At 38.5% G+C, this 6,000-nt stretch overlaps 1 non-coding gene across 1 annotated transcript; it reads left to right on the forward strand.

Moving 5' to 3' along the window:
• Nucleotides 1-537: 537 nt before the first annotated feature.
• Nucleotides 538-644, forward strand: LOC127090194 (small nucleolar RNA R71). Its single transcript, XR_007791722.1, has one exon. It is a non-coding gene; the product is annotated as a small nucleolar RNA R71 (small nucleolar RNA).
• The last annotated feature ends 5,356 nt before the right edge of the window (nt 645-6,000 follow it).

A 6,000-nucleotide genomic window follows, 5' to 3' on the forward strand; every position in this document is an offset into this window, starting at 1 on the left:
GGTTGCATAGGTTGATTTGATCTAGGGGCTTGATAACTAGGTCTTGGAGGTGCATTATTTTGGATAGGGTTATTGTTTTTATAGGAGAAGTTCGGGTGATTCCTCCATCCAGGGTTATAAGTATTCGAGTATGGGTTCCCTTGGGTGTAGTTCACTTGCTCAGAGTGGGTTTCATTTAATAGACTGCATTTTGCAGATTGGTGTCCTTTGGTTTCACATATCTCACAATCCGACGAAACTGCGGCTACAGTATTCGGGTTTATGTACATATGCTCTACCTTAAGGGCTAATGCGTCCATTTTAGCTTGCATCATGTCTATAGAGCTTAGTTCACGCACTCCTCCTTGGGCTTCCTTCTTCTCAACCGTCGCTCGTTCGACTCTCCATGATTGATGGTTTTGAGCCATATCTTCGATGAGGGCACTAGCTTCAGGATAAAGTTTGTTCATCAGAGCACCGCCTGCGGCAGCGTCGATGGTCATCTTAGTGTTATAATGAAGTCCATTATAGAAGGTTTGAATGATTAACCAATTTTTTAAACCATGATGTGGGCATGCTCGTAACAACTCTTTATATCTCTCCCAAGCTTCGAATAGCGATTCTCCTTGGTTTTGGGTAAATCTAGTTATATGATTTCGAAGAACGACGATTTTACTCGGGGGAAAATATCTAGCAAGAAAAACTCTTCTAAGGTTATCCCAAGTCGTAATGGAATTGGGTGGAAGGGAATCTAACCATGATAGGGCTTTATCTCTGAGGGAAAAAGGGAATAATCTTAAACGTATTGCCTTAGGAGAAGCTCCATTGGTTTTAAAAGTGTCTGCTAATTGAAGAAATATTTTTAAATGTTGGTTTGGGTTCTTAGTAGCGAGACCTGCGAATTGTCTCTGTTGCACTAGTTGCAACAAGGATGGTTTAAGTTCGAAATTATTAGCTGGGATGGTTGGGTTTACTATACTAGAACTAGGTTCTTCATTTGATGGTTGAGCGAAATCTTTAAGAGGTATTTGGTTTTGATCTTAGGCCATAGCTCTCTTAATTCTATGAAAGAATAAACGTGCGCGATCGTAACGTTCAGGTCCCGCTAGAGGATATACTAAGCTTAAACTTCCGGTGCTGCGAGTTCCTCGCATTGACCGGCGGGAAATAACCTAAGTCTAAACGATATAACAACAGGGAAATGAAATTTGACGAAATTGGTCCCCGGCAACGGCGCCAAAAACTTGATGCGGTGTTTCGCAAGTATACGAACGCGTCAGAGTAATATAAAAGATTGTCGAATCCACAGAGACCAAGTGTCAATCTATCGTTATCTATTGTTATGGTGTTTATCAAAGACAATCAAAATAGGTGTTTTTAGAGTGTGCAGTGAAAAGTAAAGTATTGAATGAAGTTTAATTAATAAAGACAGGGTCGAATGTAATTCACATAATCAATTAATAATCCAAGTACTTGCTAATAGAGCTACTTATGGGCAATGTTTTCTACTTTGAAAAGAATTAATTTAACGGGAAATGTCGCTTTCGCGTATTCAGAACCGAGTTGTACTCCCTAATCAAACCCTCTTATTGTCACTTATAAAAAGGCGCGCATTGCGTTAGAGTAGTAAACCTATTTTTAAGAAATATAGTGTCTTGACTAAGTTGAAAAGTATTATAACCTAGATTTCTTAACCAAAAGAGGTTCTTACGAACCAGACTCTAAACTTATAAACGCGTCCGAAAATAGTTTTAAAATCTCTTTTCTTCTTAAATTAAAAAATCCTAATGAACTAAACAAAGCGCTTTCGCTGTTTTTGAAATAGTTAAAAACAATTAAGTTTAGATAGACGTTGGACGGCTTTCGATCTTACCCAACAGAATTGAAGTGCGGGAAAACTTAAGTTGAAAGTTAAAATAGCCCTTAAGTGTTTCTACGAACAATTGTACGGATTATCGGTTCAATTACGATCCTTACATTCTAACCTTATAAATTTAGTTAGACATGGTAAAGTAAAAGTGCATTAATTTAAATAAAAGTAGTGCGAGTGCAGAAAGTAAATAAAAGTAGTGCGAGTGCGAGGAATTAAATAATTTAAAGCGAGTGCGAGGAAATAAATAATCTAAAGCGAGTGCGAGGAAAATAAATAAAGTAAAGCGAGTGCGGGAAAATAAATAAAGTAAAGCGAGTGCGGGAAAATAAATAAAGTAAAGCGAGTGCGGGAAAATAAATAAAGTAAAGCGAGTGCGGGAAAATAAATAAGATAAAGACAAGTAATAAAAACCTGCTCCAATCAGAGGGTTGAATAAATTGCAAAGCGGAAATGAAAATGGCGGCAGGATTAACTTCCTTCCAAAGTGCTCCAAACTCGATTACAGACTCTAACACAGACTTGATTACAAAATTGTGGTAACACTCCAATGCGAAGCGATTACCACTTTAAAATACTGAATATATGCCTAAGTGAAACAAAGTTGCTCTGAGTTTGCCTCTGTTCTAAGTTTGGATGATTGTAAAAGTGATTTCGAGTTTCTATTTATAAGCAAGTAAAAAGATGGAAATGACAAGGATGCCCTTCAACTTGAAAATGGGAGGGAAAACTTTTCCTCTTGTGGCGCCCGCCACAAGGCCATGGCGCCTGCCACAAGGCCAATCTGAGGCGCCTTAGTGGAAGTAGTGGGGAACGTGGCAGTTGAGGGAAGTTGAGCTTGGACACGTCATGGCAGGGTCTATGGCGCCAACCATGGGGTAGGCCACAAGTACAAAATGCTGAATTTTAGGGTTTTTAGCTCTTTTTCACTCCTTTTCTCGATCGGGGCTCCGATTAAAGTAAAAACCTAAAAACAAAGGAAAACATAGCATTAACACAACAAAATAACAATAAAACAACTAGAATGCATGTGAAATCGGAGTCGAAAATACGGTAAATTTCAGTGTTATCAGATGGCTCAACCAGTGATGTCATACCACCTCCCATAGTTCATGTTGTTCCTTATGTTGAAGAACCTATCTTTCATGCTGACCAGAGTGAGACTATGGGTGTTTATTAAAGAATGGACGAGTTCCAAGATTAATTTCAAGCTATGCAAAAAGAGATTCGCGCTTTGAGAGAGAAAGATATGTTTGGGAAGAATGCTCATGATTTGTGTTTAGTTCCTAATGTGAAAATTCCGCACAAGTTAAAGGTTCCAAATTTCGATAAGTATAAAGGCAACTCATGTCCTCTGAGTCATATGGTAATGTACGCTCATAAGATGTCAACTTAGACTAACATCCATCAATTTTTGATTCATTACTTTCAAGACAGTTTGACAGGTGCTGCTCTGAAATGGTATACGGGGCTCGACAATACTCATATCTGAACATTTAATGACCTAGGCGAGGCTTTTGTTCACCAGTACAAATATAATGTCGATATGGCACCGGACAGGGACCAACTCCGTGCTATGTCCCGAAAAGATAAAGAAACTTTCAAGGAATACGCACAGAGATGGCGCGAGATTGCTGCACAGGTTAGTCCTCCGTTGGAAGAAAAGGAAATGATAAAGTTGTTTCTGAAGATGTTGAGTCTGTTCTATTACGATCGGATGGTTACAAGTGTGCCTAGTGACTTTACTAAAATGGTAAATATGGGCTTGAGATTAGAAGAAGAAGTCCGTGAAGGACGATTGAAAGAAAATGGTTCGGCCAAGAGTTCCATAAAGTATGGGAATGGGATACTTAAGAAGAAAGAACATGATGCTAATGTTATCTCGCAAGAGAAACGTAGAAGGATTCTGAGGAACATTCAACATCATTAACATGCGGCGTCTGTAACTTCAGTGATTAATTATGCCCCGGTTGTTCAAGCAGCACCAAGTTATCAACCGCGTTTCCTGCAACGCACAAATCAACAAAATCAACAGAATCTTGTCCAAAGGCCTTCACAATTTGACATGATTCCAATTACCTATACAGAGTTGTTTCCTGCTTTAATTTAGAAGAATTTGGTGCAAACAAGAACCCCATCGGTTGTTCTGAAAGAGATTTCGTGGTGGTATAAGCCTGATCAACATTGTGCATTCCACCAAGGAGCACCTAGACATGATATTGAGATTTATTTCACTTTAAAAGCCGAAGTGAGAAGGTTAATGTAAAGTGGTATCTTGTCATTTGAAGATTCTAATCCCAATGTACAAGCTAATCTGTTACCAAAACATGGAAATGCAGTTGTGAATATGGCCGAAGGATATCCAGGAAAGTATCGAGTTTTTGACGTCAATCTAATAAGAATATCCCTGGTTGAAATGCACGCCACTTTATGTGAATTGAGCTATTATGAGCATGACCATGGTTCTTGTGAAGTTTGTTCCAGAGATCCCTGAGGATGTGTTGTTGTGAAAATACACTTACAAGAGATGTTGGACCAAAATATTATTCAGGTTACGAGGGACAGAAATGAAGATGAGCATGACGTGAACGTCATAGTTCCCCGTTTTAATCTCCCATAACCAATTGTGATTGCATATGATGGTCAAAAGACTGTTGTTTCTCCGTTGGTTATTTGTTTGGCGGGTCATATGCCTTACGAGTCTGATATACTTATGTCTTACAAGTATAATGCTACAATGGTAGAAGACGGCAAAGAAGTGTATATTCCTTCTTTCTCGTCTATTGTAAACATTGTTGATGTAAGTGGAGTGACCCGAAGTGGTCGGGTATTTGCTGATGCAGCTCCTAAGAGGGCTAGAGATGTGGTGATAAAAATCAAATCAAGAGAAAACTCTTGTTGTACAAGCCATCCAATCTAGTAGTGTGAATCGGAATGTTGATCAAGATGAAATGCTGAAATTGATAAAGAAGAGTGATTTCAATATGGTAGACCAGTTGTTGCACACTCCATCCAATATATCTGTGTTATCCTTGTTGATAGGTTCAGAAGCACACCGAGAAGATTTATAGAAGCTCCTAGAGAAAGCATATATGGACCATGATGTAACGATCAATCAATTTGATGGAATTATGGCCAACATTATGCATGTAACAATTTGAGTTTCAGTGATGACGAGCTGCCCAAGCAGGGGAGGAACCATAATTTGGCCCGACATATCTCTATGAATTGTCAGGAAGATGCTTTATCCAATGTGATGGTGGATATTAGGTCCTCTTTAAATGTTTTTCCTAAATCTATAATGTCTAAACTTGCTTACCAAGGTGCTCCGATGAGATTCAGTGGAGTTGTTGTGAAGGCCTTCGATGGATCAATGAAGACTATAATTGGGGAGGTTGATCTCCTAATGAAGATAGGACCGTGATTATTTCAAATCACTTTTCAAGTGATGGACATTCATCCCAATTATAGTTGTCTCTTAGGACATATGTGGATTCATGAGGCTCGGGCAGTTACATCAACTTTAAACCAGCAGCTGAAGTTTATGAAGAACGGGAAGTTATTGATGGTGGCGAGAAGGCCATGCTGGTGAGTCATCTCTCTTCATTTTCATACATTGATACCGACTAAGCTGAGGGAACATCATTTCAAGCCCTTTCTGTTGATAATATTGCTGCTAGAAAGAATAGGAAATCCATGGTATCCTTGAAAGATGCCTAACATGTGTTGAAGAATGGTGAGTCGGCTAAGTGGGGACAAGTTGTTAAGCTTGCAGAGAACAAGAATAAATTTGGTTTGGGTTTTTCACTTGGTGAAACCCAAATAGGTCTAAAGATAATTCAGAAGTGTTTTATAGTTTTGGCTTCATTCATTCCAGAGATCAGACTGTTGCCGCAATTTTAGAAGATGATGAAGAGCAAGGAATTCCAAACTTTGTGATACGTGGATCGATGTGCCAGAAATGGATTAATGTTGATGTTCCTTATGTTATTTACTTATCGAAGTAATTTTTTTTTCATTTTGAAAATCCTCTCACCATGCCCACTGTGAAAATGGATCTATGTGGGCTTTGTTTCAATTTCATTATCATTAATAAAATATTATTTCGATTATCCATATTATGTTTTTCCTTTTTGCATCGAAAAATGGAA

This window comes from Lathyrus oleraceus, chromosome 5, assembly GCF_024323335.1.
Source record: "Lathyrus oleraceus cultivar Zhongwan6 chromosome 5, CAAS_Psat_ZW6_1.0, whole genome shotgun sequence".
Taxonomy (NCBI): domain Eukaryota; kingdom Viridiplantae; phylum Streptophyta; class Magnoliopsida; order Fabales; family Fabaceae; genus Lathyrus; species Lathyrus oleraceus.